This window comes from Polypterus senegalus, chromosome 5 (assembly GCF_016835505.1).
Source record: "Polypterus senegalus isolate Bchr_013 chromosome 5, ASM1683550v1, whole genome shotgun sequence".
Taxonomy (NCBI): domain Eukaryota; kingdom Metazoa; phylum Chordata; class Cladistia; order Polypteriformes; family Polypteridae; genus Polypterus; species Polypterus senegalus.
The window spans coordinates 143,987,992-144,008,513 of NC_053158.1; the positions used below are offsets into that span (position 1 = coordinate 143,987,992).

Sequence of the window (20,522 nt, forward strand, 5' to 3'; positions counted from 1 at the left end):
CATTATGCTAATTTATTTACAGCTTTTACACATGCCGTCCTAAGAAAGACACTGTTTTTGTAAGAACAGCAGCTTTTGTAAGAACAGCAGCTTTTGTTCTAAAGAACCGGATAGAAACTTGACCAATCAGCGAGTCGAGAAAGGGTTCGTGCGGCCCCTAACTGTTTCATGATTGGTCATCATTTGCCAAAAGTCATAGTTTATCCCACCTCTCTCTTCCTGCTTTCGTTCTTGGCGCTGGATGTTGTTGAAAACAAAACTGTCAGCTGACAGGAACTTTAGACCTGGAAGTTGATATGAGAAGACTACAAAGAGGTCAATGGTGCTGAGTCTCCACCAGGCTAGTGCAACGGTAAGGTGAAATAGCAGAAAACGAACGCCTTTTCTGTAAACAACAATGCCTGTGGTGTGTTTCGTGCTTTCCGTAGTGTTTTGCGGCTGGAGATAATTAACGGGGCGGCGGAGAGGTGAGCTTCCTGTTTGGACAGCTGCTAACGTGCTGGTGGTGGATGCTTGAGGAAGTGTTGTGCTGAAGACAGTGGAACAGCACTGGGCCGTTAGCGCTGCTCATTCCTGTGTTCTACGAGCCCTTTCCTTTAAAGTAAAATATTGGTGATCAAGTCTTTAATCTGTTTCTAATAAAGTATTTTACACAATCTTTTATTTTGCAGTCATTAGTTGTTACAGTAGTAGCTTGTCTTTTACAGGATTGGTTTGTCGTGTTTTTTTGTTCATCAAGAGTACAATATAGCGCTTTGAACTTCCCCAGAGCTCCACATCAGCGCGAGCAAAGAGTCTTTCTCATAGTCACAGTGGTCTGTGACAATGTAGTTTCTTACTTAGCTTCTTACTTGTTGCAAAACTATTAACTGATTGACTTTGCCACATCGTCGTTGAATTATTATTTCTGTAGCTTTTCAAGCGCTTTAGAAATGATTAGTTTATAATTGAACTCTTTTGAACCATGAACGTATCACCTAGAAATGGACCAGAGCATTTGATGGGGCTTGCTTAGTGTCATTTTTCTTTCGTTTCTTTGTCGGTATTACATATTAATACGTGTTTGATACCTTTTACTATGTAGCATATGTAGTTACCTTAGTTTTCAATGTTTTACTATGTGTTGTTTGCTGTATACTGTAAACCGTGCCTCACATGATATCACCCCAAATAATAAATTAAAGCTTATGTTGTGTCAGTAGGTAATGAATATACATAATATAGTATATTTTTCTATAGTCCTTTTCAAAGAACATACCATTATAATAACAGTAATTTGTATAGCACTTTTTATACACAGGTTATAGCTCGAAGTACTTTACAAAATGTCAAAGAAATAGTTACAAGAAAAGAAAAAATAAATTATGTAAGAATAAAAATGAATAAGTAACAAAAAATAAGTCCATGCCAGTTCCCATAATGGAGATATATAATTCGTAGAAAAGTAGGGGCCTTATACACTACCCATCAAAGGTTTTTCTTCAGCTTTAATCAGTTGAAATTCAAAGAATGACCTAAATGGGGACAAAGGTAAGCAGTAAACTCCCAGTTTAATATTTTAAAGTTTAGGTTAGCAAAAACTGAAAAAAAGGAAATTTCAGAATATTACAAATAGGCCTTCTTCTAATAAGTTACAACCTAAACCTGTTCTACAGCAGTTAAAGTAAATTAAGCCTTTCAAGTTGAAGTAAACAATTTGCACAGGTGTCTCAACTTCTGTTGATTACTTAAAAACCCTGTGCCTGCCTTAAAGCAGTGTTGAAACAGAGAGGTCAGAGTGTTTAGGATCTTCTGGTCATTATAACTCAATAATGGAGTGTAACCAGTGCAATGTTCTACATTACATGCCTAGGTTCATGGGACCTCATGTATAAATGGTGCATACGCACAAAAATGTTGCATAAGAATGTTTCCACGTTCAAATCGCGATGTCTAAAGCCACGCGCATTTCCACAGTAGCTTATACCCTGCCGTATGCAAGTTCTGCGCTCGGTTTTGCAGACTGGTGGCATCCAGCATCAAAGCAGTGCTACTGTTCCTGTGTGGTTACCCTTTCTTTTTTAGATCCACGTCCCTGATGCGGCTTTTTAAATACACTGAAATTAACCGCATATTGTTTATTAGTTTAATGGATCTGATTGTAATTAACCTGTAACAATATAGTGGTCCACAGAATGGATATACTATTCCAAATACCATAACTACTTTAGCATTGTTACTCTCACTGCACCTTCTTCTTCTTCTTTCAGCTGCTTCCTTTAGGGGTTGTCACATAGGTTCATCTTTTTTCATATTACTCTCACTGCACCACTTGGTGTATTTATATCACTGTATCTAAGTGTGGATCACAGCTGTATAGCAGCTGATCGGAAAGAGAATTATCGGTATACAGCATCAAGCACACGCTGCCTCAGCCATGCTTTCTATTGAACTGCTCTTGTGGTTCAGAAACAGTTTCATCCCAAGAACTCTAAATGCACTCAATCAGTCCATCCAGTGCTCATTGTAGAATTGTTTGTACTAATAACTACAATTACCTCACTGTAAACTTGAAAATAGTTATATTATTGCACAACCTGAGCCACATTATAAAGAGCGTATTTACATATGATGACGATATCATTTTTAAAATGAAATGCAGCAAAATACAGTGGTGTGAAAAACTATTTGCCCCCTTCCTAATTTCTTAATCTTTTGCATGTTTGTCACACAAAATGTTTCTGATCATCAAACACATTTAACCATTAGTCAAATATAACACAAGTAAACACAAAATGCAGTTTTTAAATGATGGTTTTTATTATTTAGGGAGAAAAAAAATCCAAACCTACATGGCCCTGTGTGAAAAAGTAATTGCCCCCTTGTTAAAAAACAACCTAACTGTGGTGTATCACACCTGAGTTCAATTTCCGTAGCCACCCCCAGGCCTGATTACTGCCACACCTGTTTCAATCAAGAAATCACTTAAATAGGAGCTGCCTGACACAGAGAAGTAGACCAAAAGCACCTCAAAAGCTAGACATCATGCCAAGATCCAAAGAAATTCAGGAACAAATGAGAACAGAAGTAATTGAGATCTATCAGTCTGGTAAAGGTTATAAAGCCATTTCTAATGCTTTGGGACTCCAGCGAACCACAGTGAGAGCCATTATCCACAAATGGCAAAAACATGGAACAGTGGTGAACCTTCCCAGGAGTGGCCAGCCGACCAAAATTACCCCAAGAGCGCAGAGACGACTCATCCGAGAGGTCACAAAAGACCCCAGGACAACGTCTAAAGAACTGCAGGCCTCACTTGCCTCAATTAAGGTCTGTTCACGATTCCACCATAAGAAAGAGACTGGGCAAAAACGGCCTGCATGGAATATTTCCAAGACGCAAACCACTGTTAAGCAAAAAGAACATTAGGGCTCGTCTCAATTTTGCTAAGAAACATCTCAATGATTGCCAAGACTTTTGGGAAAATACGTTGTGGACTGATGGGACAAAAGTTGAACTTTTTGGAAGGCAAATGTCCCGTTACATCTGGCGTAAAAGGAACACAGCATTTCAGAAAAAGAACATCATACCAACAGTCAAATATGGTGGTGGTAGTGTGATGGTCTGGGGTTGTTTTGCTGCTTCAGGACCTGGAAGGCTTGCTGTGATAGATGGAACCATGAATTCTACTCTCTACCAAAAAATCCTGAAGGAGAATGTCCGGCCATCTGTTCGTCAACTCAAGCTGAAGCGATCTTGGGTGCTGCAACAGGACAATGACCCAAAACACACCAGCAAATCCACCTCTGAATGGCTGAAGAAAAACAAAATGAAGACTTTGGAGTGGCCTAGTCAAAGTCCTGACCTGAATCCAATTGAGATGCTATGGCATGACCTTAAAAAGGCGGTTCATGCTAGAAAACCCTCAAATAAAGCTGAATTACAACAATTCTGCAAAGATGAGTGGGCCAAAATTCCACCAGAGTGCTTCTAAGGGTGGCCCAAACAGTTATTAGGTTCAGGGGGCAATTACTTTTTCACACAGGGCCATGTAGGTTTGGATTTTTCTTTCTCCCTAAATAATAAAAACCATCATTTAAAAACTGCATTTTGTGTTTACTTGTGTTATATTTGACTAATGGTTAAATGTGTTTGATGATCAGAAACATTTTGTGTGACAAACATGCAAAAGAAAAAGAAATCAGGAAGGGGGCAAATAGTTTTTCACACCACTGTATATTGTTAATAATTAAACATGCAAGGCCATGGTGCTGCAGCGCTAGTGAGCCGCTGGTGCTCCGTTCACGGATTGTTCCTGCCTCGCACTGTATTCTTGCTGGTGCTGACGTGACACTGGAAGGATACATGGATAGAATAATTAAACTCCTGGACTACGGAGATATTTCAGTGTTCCTTAAAAGTTTTGAAGAATCAGCGTTCTAAGCTTACAGATGGCTTAATGTCTATTACAGAGCTGATTGTATGGTGATTGGGTATTTCGAGAAAGAAAAGTAAGGACAGGAATTGGAGGTTAGTACATTTGAAAGACAACAATAAAGTATTTCATTGAAGGTCGCACATGTCGCAGCAAGCATCTTGCGTGATTAAAATGGAAATTTCGAGATTAAAGTTGACATTTCGTGCTTTTTCCCCCCACTGCCTTTTTTTTCCCTCTGTACCTTAATAAGCTTTCATATGACACTCAGATGGTGGGCTACAACTCGCCTATTCACGGCGACTTTGATATCTGACAACTTCTTTTTTTCTTTTGGGCACCATGCGACTTTGTGAACTTGAGCTTTCGAGTTTCTCTGACACACTATGTCACTCAATCAGCTTCATTTTGTTGTTTATACCACTGTTTCAACCAACAAATAGTAAGTTTTTCCTTGCCTCCACTTGGTATTCGCTGAAATTCTATTTTCCCTCGGGCTTTTGCCATTGGCTTTTCATAGAACACTGAGCTTAAGGGCTATTTATATTGATTTGCATATTCAAAGAGGCATAATTCTGGGAGGAGTTGGGGTGGGGCAGCAGGTGCGTGCATTAATTTTCATGCAGACTGAGATTTATGTAGTGGAAGAACGTAGAAGCTGGCGTTCACACAGATTTATGCATCTGGATTTTTTTGTACGTAAGAACATTTTCGCTTTTGTGCTTACGTCATGTTATAGTGCGAATACTAAGCACGGCGTTATGCATGAGGCCCCTGGTGAATGTGGTTATGCATGAGGCCCCTGGTGAATGTGAACAAGACATAACATGTTGGTTGAATGTTTGTGGGTTTACTATTTGTAGAATTCTGAAGGTAAATGTGGTTAAAATATTTATAGTTCAGTATTGTACAGTATATCATTGTATAATATTATTTGGTTTCTACTAGAGCAGTCAAATATTTAAAATTTGTGCCTTTTGTCCCATGTGAAGGTAATATGTGAAAACTTCCATACCTCACTGAATATCTCTCAACTCTGTTTCATCAACTTTTTTAGAGGTCTGCAGTATATGTGTTACATTTTTCAATAAACAGAGGAAGTTAATGCTTTAGATTTTCTTTGATTCATAGACTTAAGTTGCGCTTACATTCATGGATTATAGTTTGCCGTAGATTTTGCTGCCTGATATCAAGAGTTTTTGACAGCAGCATCATGCATGTCTACTGCTATGTGAAAATTCTGTAATTCTGTAATATGGCACTCCACTAGTGTGGAGAATTGCTCACATACTAAAGTGATTTTAGCTGCAGGTGGAAGTTCCCGTCCCATTTTACTTTATGGTCCCAAGCAGAGTTGTGTTGTGGTGCAGCAATGTATTTTATTTTTATTTTATTGCAATCACCCAACATGCCATACAAGTAGATCAATTTTTACGAAAAATTGGATTGAAAACAAATCAACCTCCACCCCTGAGAAAGAGAGCATGGCCAGCAGAGTAAAACTTAAAGCTAGTAAAAATAAGTAAATAGATGAATTAATAAGTGAATAAAGATGAATGGAGAAGAAAAAGAAATGGGGAGAGAATCTGCTTCCTCAGTGATTTAAAAGCTTATTCTTAAATGTTATTGATTAGATCCTGCCAGGTTTTGAAAAAGTTCTGCACAGATATTCTAAGTGAGAATTAGATTTTTCCCAATTTCAAATAGTATATAACATCAGTTACCCACTGACTTAAAAGAGGAGAGTTAGGATTCTTCCAGTTGAGCAAGATAAGTATACATGCCAATAGTGTAGTAAAGGCAATTACAGTTTGTCCTTCTCTACTTTAAGCCCATCTGGAAGAACACCAAACACAGCTGTTAATGGGTTAGGAGGGATTGTGATACCAAGGCTGTCTGAAAGTTATTTAAAGATTTTGGTCCAGAATGATATTAATTTGGTGCAGGCCCAAAACATGTGACCCATTGTGACTGGAACTTGATTGCAGCGTTTGCAGTTTAGGTCTTGCCCTGGAAACATTCTGGACAATTTTTAAATGAGATAGATGTGCCCGATTATATAATTTTGAGTTGAATAATTGTATGCTTTGCACGTATGGTGCTTGAATGAATTCTGTGCATTGCTACCTTCCACTCCTTTTCTGAGGTATTGAGTGAGAAATCCTTTTCCCACTGTACTCTGGAATCTTTGAAAGGGAGGGACTGTAAAATGGTTTTATATATTGCAGAAATGCTCTCTGAGTCCTCAAAACAGCAATATTTTTTTCAGCATAGAGGGAGGTGAGAGATGAGGAAAATCGGGCAGGTTCTGTTTAACAACGTTTCTAATTTGAAGGTAGTGAAAGAAATGTGTTGCTGTAAAGTTAATTTGGGAATGTAATTGTTCATACACTGTGTGCACAATTATTAGGCAAGTGAGTATTTTGACCATATCATCATTTTTAATGCGTATATTCCAACTCCAAGCTGTATTAACTTGAATGCTTATTGGATTTAAGCACGTCAGGTGATGTGTATTTGTGTAATGAGGGAGGGTGTGGCCTAAGGAGACCAACACCCTATATCAAGGTGTGCAGAATTATTAGGCAGCTAGTTTTCCTCAGGCAAAATGGGCCAAAAAAGAGATTTAACTGACTCTGAAAAGTCAAAAATTGTAAAAGTCTTTCAGAGGGATGCAGCACTTTTGGAATTGCTAAGATATTGGTGTGTGATCACAGAACCATCAAACATTTTGTTGCAAATAGTCAACAGGGTTGCAAGAAACGTGTTGAGAACAAAAGACGCAAATTAGCTGCCAAAGATTTGAGAAGAATCAAACGTGAAGCTACCAGGAACCCATTATCCTCCAGTACTTTCATATTCCAGAGCTGCAACCTACCTGGAGTGCCCAGAAGTACAAGGTGTTCAGTGCTCAAAGACATGGCAAGGTAAGGAGGGCTGAAACCCAACCACCACTGAACAAGAAACATAAGTTGAAACGTCAAAACTGGGCCAAGAAATATCTGAAGACAGATTTTTTCAAAGGTTTTATGGACCGATGAGATGAGAGTGACTCTTGATGGACCTGTGGATCAGTAATGGCACAGAGCTCCACTCCAACGTGGAGGTGGGGTACTGGTATGAGCTGGTATTTTTAAAGATGAGCTAGTTGGACCTTTTTGCATTGAAGATGAACTCAAAATCAACTCCCAAACCTACTGCCAGTTTTTCAAGACACTTTCTTCAAACAGTGATACAGGAAAAGACCATGATTTTATGCAGGCCAATGCTCCATCACTTGCATCGAAGTTCTCACTGCGTGGCCAGCCAGTAAAGGCCTTAAAGATGAAGGAATAATGACATGGCCCCCCTTCCTCATCTGACCTAAACCCTATCGAGAACTTGTGGGCACTTCTTAAACGCTAGATTTACGGGGGAGAAAAACAATACACCTCTCTGAAGAGTGTCTGGGAGGCTGTAGTCACTGCTCCACAAAAAGCTGATCGTCAACAGATCAAGAAACTGACAGACTCCATGAATGGAAAGGCTTATGACTGTTATTGGAAAGAAGGGTGGCTATATTGGTCATTGATTGATTGATTTTTTTTGAAATGTCAGAGATGTTTATTTGTAAATTTTGAGGTGTTTGTTTATTATTCTCACTATAACAGATGAAAATAAACAAGTGAGATGGGAAAATTTTCATTTTTCCTTTAGTTGCATAATAAATCTGCACACTAATAGTTGCCTAATAATTGTGCGCACATATGTATTCCCCTGATGATGTTCACACTCACATTTCCGTTGTGAAACATTCAGGTTTCAGGTTTATTAACATTTTGGATTGACTGATAGCACTGTGTTTGTTCCATATTAAAATTAATCCTCAAAAATACAACTTGCCTAATAATTCTGCACTCCCTGTAGGATGCAAAGACGTTGTCTATGTACAGATCTCTGAGTGATTTAATCCCAAATGTTTTCCATATATTAAAAACTGCATATGTTTGCAAGGTTGGAAAAAGGTGGTTCTCATACAGAGGTGCCACAGATAAAACCTTCTCTATCTTAAAGTACTTCCTACATTGGTTCCATATTCTGATTGAGTGAAGCACAATTGGGTTGTTAGTAACTTGCATTAATTGGGGAACAAAGCTAGGAATATAAAGAAGTACTGCAGGATTTTATTTCTATTGTGGACCAGGCCTGTGTATGTTCATCTATTTATGTCCAGGTTTTTATAGTTTGCTGCCCAGTAATAAAATTGAAAGTTAGGTAGAGCCATGCCACCTTCTGCCTTAGGTCTTCGTAGGGTCGTTCTTTGGATACGTGGATGTTTTGAATTGTAAATAATTGAGGTTATGGTTGAATCCAATTTCTTTAAAGATATTTATTGATATATATTGGAATGTTTTGAAATAAAAAGAGAAGCTTCGGAAGTATATTCATCTTAACAATGTTAATTTTTCCAGCTAAAGTGAGATGAAGGGTTGACCATCTATGTCTTGCTTAATTTTTTCCATACACACAGCAAAATTGTTGATAAACAGCTTTGTGTTTACTTGTGATGTTCACCCCTAGGTATTTTAAACTGAATTGCAATGATAAAAGGGAAGGTGTGCTTGAAAATTCACTGGAAAGAGCACACTTTTATTCAAATCAATTCTGAGACCAGAAATCTTTTGAAATTCTGGTAGTGCTATTAGGACTGCAGGGGCAGTATTTAGTGGGTCTGATATATAGTACCATATCATCTGCATATAGAGACATTTTTTGTTGAAGTCATTCACTGATAATCCCTTTTATCTCATAAGCATTTCGACAGTGAACTGCCAGTTGGTCAATGGCGATTGCGAAAAGTAGTGCTGACAAGACCTTGTCTGGTACCACATTCTAGTTTAAAGTAGTCTGAATTAATGTTGTTAATACAAACTGAAGCTTCTGTATTGGTATACAGTAGTTTGATCCATACAGAAATGTATGGGCCAAACACAAATTTCTCCAATGTAGTGAAAAGGTAGTTACATTCAGTCATATCAAATGTGTTTTCTGTATCCAATGATAATATAATCTCTGGGGTGTTTGAATCTCTTTGCTGGTGAATATATTACATTAAACAGGCGTCGAAGATTGGAAGCTAAGTTTCAGCCTTTAATAAATTCAGTTTGATCTTGTGATATTACTGAAGGCAGCACTTTCTCCATCCTTCTATCTAGGACTTCGGAGAGTATCTCAACATCATTATTCAGAAGTGAAATTGGTCTGTATGATACACATTGTAATAAGTCCTTATTTTGTTTAGGAAAGACGGTGATTAATGCTTGGCGAAAGGTTTAAGGTAGAATTCTATTGTCTCTAGCTTCTGTGAATGTTGCTAATAAAAGGGTAGCTAGCTGAGTGGAGAATTTCGACAGGGTAGCCATCAGGGCCTGCTATTTTCCCACTCTCAAGTGACTTTATAGCATCTAGTGATTCTGAAAGGTTTATCCAATTCCTCTGCACTGAGTGTATCTATTTGTGGAATCAGTAATGCATCAGTGTATTAGCCAGTGAAGACATTGTGATAAAGCTGTATGTTACAATTCTGCTTTTGACCTGAAACAGCTCCATAAACTTTATGACCACCATCATGGAAAGTCTTTCTCCCATGGGATGACTGGGATCTTTTCCTAAATAAAGGAGTGGCATTGCACATATACTTTGTCTCCAAATCTGCTGCAGTCCAAAACTTTGTCACATTTGTCTGGCTTGATTGAGATGAAAGGACAACAGACCTTGGTTGGAAATGTTGTGGTGAAAATTTCATCATCAGAAGGCTTTTTACCTAAAATAAAAGCGATTAGGACTCGAGATAGACAGAGTTTCAAAGCTTTATTGCAGTAAAACAACACAAAAAACAACAAGGACTCAACCCAAATACGGCCAATTTGAGCTGAGCCCTGAACATTGCCATAATCATAGTTTTTATAATAATTTCTTATAACTTTAACCTTGTTCAATTAGCTCATTCTGCACATGGCCATGCTGTCTGTTGTTTATTCCAGTTTCTGTTTTTCTTATTCTTGATTGGTTCTTCAACTGGGAAGATGTCCTCTATTCCATATTTGGTCTTTCATGGTGTCACTTGCTCCTCTAGCCTTTCAAGCTATACTATAATATTGGCCTAAAGCTAAACTTTAATTAAAAAGAAATATTGTATATGCTTTCATTTAATCATTGCTTGGCATACTTGATTTGTCTTGATTTCTAATTTCTACACTAAAGCTAATTTCTAATATTTTTCCTAAAGTCTGAATTTACTAAGATTTTCTCTTCCTGCATTACAGTGTGACTTTGCTTACAGTAATAGCCTTTTGTTGCCTTTCTGCTGATTCATCAACCCAACTGGTTTCGCTACGTGCCTTCCAGAGCCATCTTCTCTGTGTTATCTCTTCCTAGCTTCCTAGTCTTGAATCACAGGTGTTCTCAAACTCTTATCCTGTTCTAAGCTGGTTTCTGGGTGTTAATTTCTGTTCTTTACTCACTCTGGAAATTTTGCTGTAAGCTTAAAAATAATGTAATATAACTGATTTTTAGTTAACTATTTGCTTGACCTTTCTTATTTGCTTAACACTCTAATTTATGCTTAATCTAATGTTTTAGAAGCTTTTAATTACTTTTTATGGCTCTTTATGTTAATGTGCTATTCTGTATGCTAATATAAAACAATTTCCTTCTACAGAAACAGTTGCTTGTCAACAGTGATATGTTGCTCTGGGTTGTAACTCAAAGCATAGTTCTCAACCAAATATTGTCCGAAATCTAAGCAAATCTGTTGTTTTTGACACATTCTGCATGGGTGTCTTTGCTTTCAAAGTGCAAATGCCACATAATAGTCTGATAGTGGTCATGGGGCATCGAATCTTTGATTGCCGTTACAAGGCAATTGGAGGGGTACAGGCAAGCTCGTTGTATCACATGAGCGTGACTGACAGATAAAAATGGAATAATTAATAAAAAAAACAAAAAAAAGTGGTAACTTTTACAAGTAACTAAAATTTACACCGGGTGTTGCTGGCTCAAATCAAATGTTATATTTTTATTATATTATAGTAATAATAATCGCAGCTCAACACTCAAAATGAGGAGCACCCGGATTCGGACCTGGAACCTCTTGGTTATAAGGCAGCAGTCCTTACCTCTGCCCCATCCAAGAAGACATATCAACTTTCTGTCGATTGACATTTGAGATTGGGTTTTTAACTCATTGACAGTAACATGTGAATTGAATGATTTTTTTTTCTTTGGTTATATTCTTAAATGCAAGGATCACATGTTTATTTCATATTTGGACTAAAGTCTTCACACATTATACACTTCACGCCATTACCAACATAACATGGAATATTTTTCTGTTTTAGGTGTTTGTTTGGCATTTCTTGCCCCAGATTCATTACACACAGATTAATATGTTTGAAGCATTTATTTCTTTTTATTTTGCTGATTGCGGCCTACAGGTAATGAAAACTCAAAAATCAGTATCTCCGAAAATTAGAATATTACATAAGACCAATAAAAAAAGATTTTTATTACAGAAATGTTGGCCTACTGAAAAGTATGTCCATGCATGCACTCCATACTTGGTTGAGGTTCCTTTGATGCAGTAATTCATGCAAATGCGGCGTGACATGGAGGCGATTAGCCTGTGGCACTGCTGAGGTGTTATGGAAGCCCAGGATGCTTTGATTGTGGCCTTTAGCTCGTCTGTATTGTTGGTCTGGTCTGGTGTCTCTCATCTTTCTCTTGACAATACCCCATAGAGAAATCAGGCGAGTGTACCTGCCAATCAAGCTCAGTGGTACCATTGTAATTAACACTAGAATCCCTAATGCCTATGAAAAAACTTGTAATCCTGGACCACCTTAAATCTCTTTGTACCTCTACATTCAGCGTCTTTTGTTTTGTAAATGTGTTGATTAGCGCAAGCAACCTGCTATCCCATCCCCCCTCAACCGCTGCTGCTCAACTTGGGCAAAAAGCTCTCCCAGCTGTATAGGGTAAATAATATATCATTATTTGGAACACATGCATTTCATGTGTGTTCTGTGACTACAAAGATCTGTGTAAGCATAGAACAGGGCCGCTTCTGGCCAAATGGGTGTCCTAAGCAGAAACTTACTTTTGTGCTCCCTCCCCCAAATATTACAGAAGTAAAAATAAAATAATAAAAAAAACACCTACTATAGGGGCCAAAATAGAACTTTATTCAAATAAAAGTAAATACATGAGGGCGCGTGCGTCATCACATGTGCTTAGCCTACTCTGCGTTCACCGTAAAATGCAATATATAATGCTTATATTTTTGTTTATTTGTATATGTATATTATTAATATTAATTTATTATTATAATATATAAAACGATTTTTGAACAGCTGGGATGGTGCCCCCCTGGGAGCTGGTGCCCTACGCAGACTGCGTACTCTGCGTATAGGGAGTGGTGGTACTGGCGTAGAATGACAGGAAATACAAGAAATGTTGAGCACATACGTAAAAGACAAACTTTTCTCATGTTTTCGTACTAACGACAACATTTTGACATGAAGTGTATAATGTGTGAAGACTGAAGTGTAAATATCAAATACACACTTTCACAAAGGGTACAAGTATAACAAAACAAGTGTGCTTATATTCACAAACATAATCAAAGAAAAAGTAATCAGTTTAGTGTATTTTGTTGGAACGACTGCTTTGGTAATACAGCGGTAAGAACTGCTGTCTTATAACCAACAGGTCACGGGTTTGATCCTGATTGCTTCCCAGAATTGACAATTTGAGTAGTGAGCTGCTCGTATTGGTACTATTATGTAATAAAAGCATACATTTAATTTGAGTCTGTAACAGCTGGTGTAAATGTATGGTATTTGTAAAGGTTAGTTTTTTTTTTTCTTTAATTCAGTTTTATTCTTTCAGTCCTGCTCTCCCAATCTGACACTGCTGTTTTTAAATAAAGATGTGCTATAACAGAGGTGAACTCTGATGAGGGTTCTACACCAGAAAAAGGTAACAGAGGACCTCTGTTACAAAACAGGACCTCTCACAAAAATCCTGTTTGTGATTACAGGTGCCGGTCATAAAATTAGAATATCATGACAAAATTGTTTTATTTCAGTAATTCCATTCAAAAAGTGAAACTTGTATATTAGATTCATTCATTACACACACACTGATGTATTTCAAATGTTTGTTTCTTTTAAATTTGATGATTATAACTGACAACTAATGAAAGTCCCAAATTCAGTATCTCGGAAAATTAGAATATTGTGAAAAGGTTCAATATTGAAGACACCTGGTGCCACACTCTAATCAGCTAATTAACTCAAAACACCTGCAAAAGCCTTTAAAATGGTCTCTCAGTCTAGTTCTGTAGGCTACACAATCATGGGGAAGACTGCTGACTTGACAGTTGTCCAAAAGACGACCATTGACACCTTGCACAAGGAGGGCAAGACACAAAAGGTCATTGCTAAAGAGGCTGGCTGTTCACAGAGCTCTGTGTCCAAGCACATTAATAGAGAGACAAGGGAAGGACAAGATGTGGTAGAAAAAAGTGTACAAGCAATAGGGATAACCGCACCCTGGAGAGGATTGTGAAACAAAACCCATTCAAAACTGTGGGGGAGATTCACAAAGAGTGGACTGCAGCTGGAGTCAGTGCTTCAAGAACCACCACGCACAGACGTATGCAAGACATGGGTTTCAGCTGTCGCATTCCTTGTGTCAAGCCACTCTTGAACAAGAGACAGCGTCAGAAGCATCTCGCCTGGGCTAAAGACAAAACTGCTGCTGAGTGGTCCAAAGTTATGTTCTCTGATGAAAGTAAATTTTGCATTTCCTTTGGAAATTAAGGTCCCAGAGTCTGGAGGAAGAGAAGAGAGGCACAGAATCTATGTTGCTTGAGGTCCAGTGTAAAGTTTCCACAGTCAGTGATGGTTTGGGGTGCCATGTCATCTGCTGGTGTTGGTCCATTGTGTTTTCTGAGGTCCAAGGTCAACGCAGCCGTCTACCAGGAAGTTTTAGAGCACTTCATGCTTCCTGCTGCTGACGAACTTTATGGAGATGCAGATTTCATTTTCCAACAGGACCTGGCACCTGCACAAAGTGCCAAAGCTACCAGTACCTGGTTTAAGGACCATGGTATCCCTGTTCTTGATTGGCCAGCAAACTCGCCTGACCTTAACCCCATAGAAAATTTATGGGGTACTGTGAAGAGGAAAATGCAATACGCCAGACCTAACAATTCAGAAGAGCTGAAGGCCACTATCAGAGCAACATGGGCTCTCATAACACCTGAGCAGTGCCACAGACTGATCGACTCCATGCCACACGGCATTGCTGCAGTAATCCAGGCCAAAGGAGCCCCAACTCAATATTGAGTGCTGTACATGCTCATACTTTTCATGTTCATACCTTTCAGTTGGCCAACATTTCTAAAAATCCTTTTTTTGCATTGGTCTTAATTGATATTCTAATTTTCCGAGATACTAAATTTGGGAGTTTCATTAGTTGTCAGTTGTAATCATCCAAATTAAAACATTTGAAATACATCAGTCTATGTGTAATTAGAACATTAGAACACTCTAGACGAGAACAAGCCATTCAGCCCAAAAAAGCTTGCCAGTCCTATCCACTTGTTTCCTCCAAGAAAACATCAAGTCGAGTTTTGAAAGTCCCTAATGTCTTTCTGTCTACCACAGTATTTGGTAGCTTATTCCAAGTGTCTATTGTTCTTTGTGTAAAGAAAAACTTCCTAATGTTTGTGCGAAATTTACCCTTAACAAGTTTTCAACTGTGTCCCCGTGTTCTTGATGAACTCATTTTAAAATACAAGTCTCGATCCACTCTACTAATTCCCTTCATAATTTTAAACGCTTCAATTATGTCACCTCTTAATCTTCTTTTGCTTAAACTATAAAGGCTCAGCTCTTTTAATCTTTCCTCATAATTCAACCCCTGTAGCCCTGGAATCAGCCTAGTCGCTCTTCTCTGGACCTTTTCTAGCGCTGCTATGTCCTTTTTGTAGCCTGGAGACCAAAACTGCACACAGTACTCAAGATGAGGCCTCACCAGTGCATTATAAAGGCTGAGCATAACCTCCTTGGACTTGTTCTCCACACATCGTGCTATATATCCTAACATTCTGTTAGCCTTTTTAATGGCTTCTGAACACTGTTGGGAAGTTGATAGCTTAGAGTGCACTATGACTCCTAAATCCTTCTCATAAGGTGTACTCTCAATTTTCCGACCGCCCATTGTGTATTCAAACCTAATATTTTTACTTTCTATGTGTAATACTTTACATTTACTGACATTAAATTTCATCTGCCACAAATCTGCCCAAGCCTGTATGCTATCCAAGTCCTTCTGTAATGATATAATGGATTCCAAATTATCTGCTAGTCCACCTATCTTGGTATCTGCAAACCTAACCAGCTTGTTACTTATATTCCTATCTAAATCATTTGTATATATTAAAAATAGCAGCAGCCCTAGCACTGACCCCTGTGGAACACCACTCTTAACATCGGCCAGTTCTGATGAGGTTCCTCGCACCATCACCTTCTGCTTCCTGTGTCTGAGCCAGTTCTGCACCCATCTAAAAACATCACCCTGAACTCCCACTTCTTTAACTTGATGCCCAACCTCTCATGTGGCACCTTATCAAATGCTTTCTGAAAGTCCATATAAATAATATCACATGCTCCACTTTGATCGTATGCTTTTGTTGCAACCTCATAGAATTCCAACATGTTAGTAAAACACAACCTCCCTCTTCTGAACCCATGCTGGCTGTTCAGAATAACTCCTGTCCTTGCCATGTGTTGCTCAATCTTATCCTTAATAATTCCTTCCATTAATTTTCCTGCGATGCATGTTAAGCTTACTGGCCTATAGTTGCTTGGACCTGCCCTGTCGCCCTTTTTATATAATGGGATGATATTTTCCATTTTCCAGTCCTTCGTTATCTCTCCAGTGCTCAATGACTTCCTAAAATGAATGAATGAATGAATCTAATATACAAGTTTCACTTTTTGAATGGAATTACTGAAATAAATCAACTTTGTCATGATATTCTAATTCTATGACCGGCACCTGTATGTTTTATGATGGTCTTTATATAAAAACATTTCCAGACTCTGGGACCTTGATTTCCAAATGAAATACAAAATTTACTTTCATGTGAAAAGAGAACTTTGGACTACTGAGCAATAGTCCAGTCCATTTTGTCGTTAGACTAGGTAAGATGCTTCTGATGTTGTCTCTGGTTCAGGAGTGGCTTGACACAAGGAATGCAACAGTTGTAGCCAATGTCTCGGATACGTTTGCTTTACATTGCTCTCAAGGCTGCTGTTAACCCTGTTGCTTATGTACCTTTTTCTCCCACATTTTTTCCTTCCACTCAACTTTCCATTAATATGGTGCGATACAGCACTATGTGAACAGCCAGCTTCTATAGCAATGACCTTTTGTGGCTTACCCTCCTTATGGAGGCTGTCCGTGACTGTCTTATGGACAACTGTGAAGTCAGTAGTCTTCCCCATTATCGTTTGGCCTCCTGAACCAGACTGAGAGACCATTTAAAGATTCGGGATACCTTTGCAGGTGTTTTGGGTTAATTAGCCGAGTGGAGTGTGACACCATGAGTCTACAATATTGAACTTTTTCACAATATTCTAATTTTCTGAGATACTGAATTTTGTGTTTTGTTTAGGTATAAGCCATAATCAGCAAAACGAAAAGAAATAATTGCTTGAAAAACATCAGTGTGTGTAATGAATCTTTATAATATTTGAGTTTCACTTTTTGAATTGAATTACTGAAATAAATTAACTTTTCGATGATATTCTAATTAATTCAGATGCACCTGTATACATCTCCAGGCACCTCACACCCAGATAAAGAGACTTGTGCTGAGAGAACTTCAGCTGCATTGGTGGGGGATGGGATAGCAGACTGCTTGTGCTGACTAACACATTTGCAGACAAAGACACTAGAATTACCAGAGCCTATGAAAAAACTCATAGATCTGGCCCACCTTAAATCCGTTAGCACCTCTCCACCAGCATCTTTTGTCCTCTAAATGTGCTGATAAAGACAAGCTGCAAGCAGCCGCCTATTCCATCCACCACCGACTTAGAACGTGCACAACTTCTCCCAGCTCATGCCTTGATTACCTGGGAGTGAAGTGGAGTTTTAGAATGGAAATAATAGATTGTTATTTGGAACACATGCATTCTATTACACATTTTTAAAATGAAACGTTTTTCATATTTTAGTAGTAAATGACAAAATGTAGGCATAAACTATAGAATGTATGAAGCCTGAAGTCCAAAGATCATGTAAACACTTTCACAAAAGGTTCAAGGAAAAGACAACAGCTTCCGTGGAATAGCGGTAAGATTTTCTGACTTGTAATCAAGAGTTCCTGGATCAATCTCTACTCACTCCTATATTTGCCGTTTTCAGCAGTGAGCTGCTCTTTTTTTTTCTTTTCTTCAGTTTTATTGTGTTCCTGCTCACGTTGAATTAATATGCACTTTATGGTCTATGATGTCAAAAAAACCAGAGACATAGATATATATGATATTTGGAATTATTAGTTTTATGACCTGTATAGTACATTTTGGAAAACTTTGTGGCACTGATGCAACATTATTCATATTCATTCGCATTACATCTTGCAGTTTGTAATCAGTGACCGTTTGTTTTTTTTTTTTTCCCCTTGCTTGTCCCTACATGTTGCTGTATGCTGTTTCTTTTATACTCCAGGACATGCAGAGGAAAGAATAGTACAGAGCAGCAACTTCAGCGCTATATGCAATCATCAGATTCAAATGTTAACAATTCACACACACGCAAGGATCGTCCTTCCTACATTTACAACGAGTATACCTGTTACAATGTACACACTTCTCTCTATGCTGTGGTTTCTATTACACACCTGAAAGAAAGAGACAATATATGTAAAACATCATCGCACTAATGCAATATTATTTGAAAGCAAACAGGGTCAGATCGGGTGTAAATTTATGCTGCCGCTGTTACTTAGAGTCAGATCAGGAGGAGTGGGATGACACTGACTAAGTTTACTTTCCTGGGGAATGCGGCTGTCTGGAACAGAAGCTTGTTGATGTTGAATCCTCTTTTTCTTTTTCCATCGTCTTTTCTAGTAAGATGCGACAACGAAGTTCCTCTGCAAGCTGACCCATGAACACTCTTCTTTTCTCAGTGATCTAATTATGCAGTTGTCATTACGCTATAACTTATTAAGTTTATTACATAAAAAATCACCCGAAAAATCCCTGACCATCGAAGTGTGCGAACTGACGACCTGAAGAATCGTCTTTGCACCGAACTGGAATCGTCCCCGCATAAATCAAAGCCATCCAGACGATCTGGATCTGCATAATTAGATCTGGACCACCCTGTATATGTGCGTTGATCACCGCCAGCATGTTGTAGCACACAGCAACTGGCCACGTGCATGTTCTTGTGCGTACTGAATAAGCTCCTGATCTGACTCGAAGTAATATCTATAAAATATAATATATATAATATAATATAATATACAAACCGGATTCCAAAAAAGTTGGGACACTATACAAATCGTGAATAAAAACTGAATGCAATGATGTGGAGGTGCCAACTTCTAATATTTTATTCAGAATAGAACATAAATCACGGAACAAAAGTTTAAACTGAGAAAATGTATCATTTTAAGGGAAAAATATGTTGATTCAGAATTTCAACAAATCCCAAAAAAGTTGGGACAAGGCCATTTTCACCACTGTGTGGCATCTCCCCTTCTTCTTACAACACTCAACAGACGTCTGGGGACCGAGGAGACCAGTTTCTCAAGTTTAGAAATAGGAATGCTCTCCCATTCTTGTCTAATACAGGCCTCTAACTGTTCAATCGTCTTGGGCCTTCTTTGTCGCACCTTCCTCTTTATGATGCACCAAATGTTCTCTATAGGTGAAAGATCTGGACTGCAGACTGGCCATTTCAGTACCCGGATCCTTCTCCTACGCAGCCATGATGTTGTGATTGATGCAGAATGTGGTCTGGCATTATCTTGTTGAAAAATGCAGGGTCTTCCCTGAAAGAGATGACGCCTGGATGGGAGCATATGTTGTTCTAGAACCTGAATATATTTTTCTGCATTGATGGTGCCTTTCCAGACATGCAAGCTGCCCATGCCACACGCACTCATGCAACCCCATACCATCAGAGATGCAGGCTTCTGAACTGAGCGTTGATAACAACTTGGGTTGTCCTTGTCCTCTTTGGTCCGGATGACATGGCGTCCCAGATTTCCAAAAGAACTTGAATCGTGACTCGCCTGACCACAGAACAGTCTTCCATTTTGCCACACTCCATTTTAAATGATCCCTGGCCCAGTGACAACGCCTGAGCTTGTGGATCTTGCTTAGAAATGGCTTCTTCTTTGCACTGTAGAGTTTCAGCTGGCAACGGCGGATGGCACGGTGGATTGTGTTCACTGACAATGGTTTCTGGAAGTATTCCTGAGCCCATTCTGTGATTTCCTTTACAGTAGCATTCCTGTTTGTGGTGCAGTGTCGTTTAAGGGCCCGGAGATCACGGGCATCCAGTATGGTTTTACGGCCTTGACCCTTACGCACAGAGATTGTTCCAGATTCTCTGAATCTTCGGATGATGTTATGCACAGTTGATGATGATAGATGCAAAGTCTTTGCAATTTTTCGCTGGGTAACACCTTTCTGATATTGCTCCACTATCTTTCTGTGCAACATTGTTGGAATTGGTGATCCTCTACCCATCTTGGCTTCTGAGAGACACTGCCACTCTGAGAAGCTCTTCTTGTACCCAATCATGTTGCCAATTGACCTAATTAGTGTTTATTGGTCTTCCAGCTCTTCGTTATGCTCAAATTTAGTTTTTCCAGCCTCTTATTGCTACTTGTCCCAACTTTTTTGGGATTTGTTGACACCGTGAAATTTTGAATCAACATATTTTTCCTTTAAAATGATACATTTACTCGGATTAAACGTTTGATCTGTCATCTACGTTCTATTACAAATAAAATATTGACATTTGCCATCTCCACATC

The 20,522-nt window shown here is 38.6% G+C and overlaps 1 protein-coding gene across 2 annotated transcripts in view; it reads left to right on the forward strand.

Annotated features, from left to right (window-relative positions):
• The first annotated feature begins 259 nt into the window (after window positions 1-259).
• Window positions 260-20,522, forward strand: part of exoc2 (exocyst complex component 2) — a 301,075-nt gene continuing 280,812 nt past the window's right edge. For both annotated transcript variants that reach the window (XM_039753430.1, XM_039753429.1), the window contains exon 1: window positions 260-352. The gene's annotated coding sequence lies outside the window, so the exon portion shown is untranslated. The remainder of the gene's footprint in view (window positions 353-20,522) is intronic.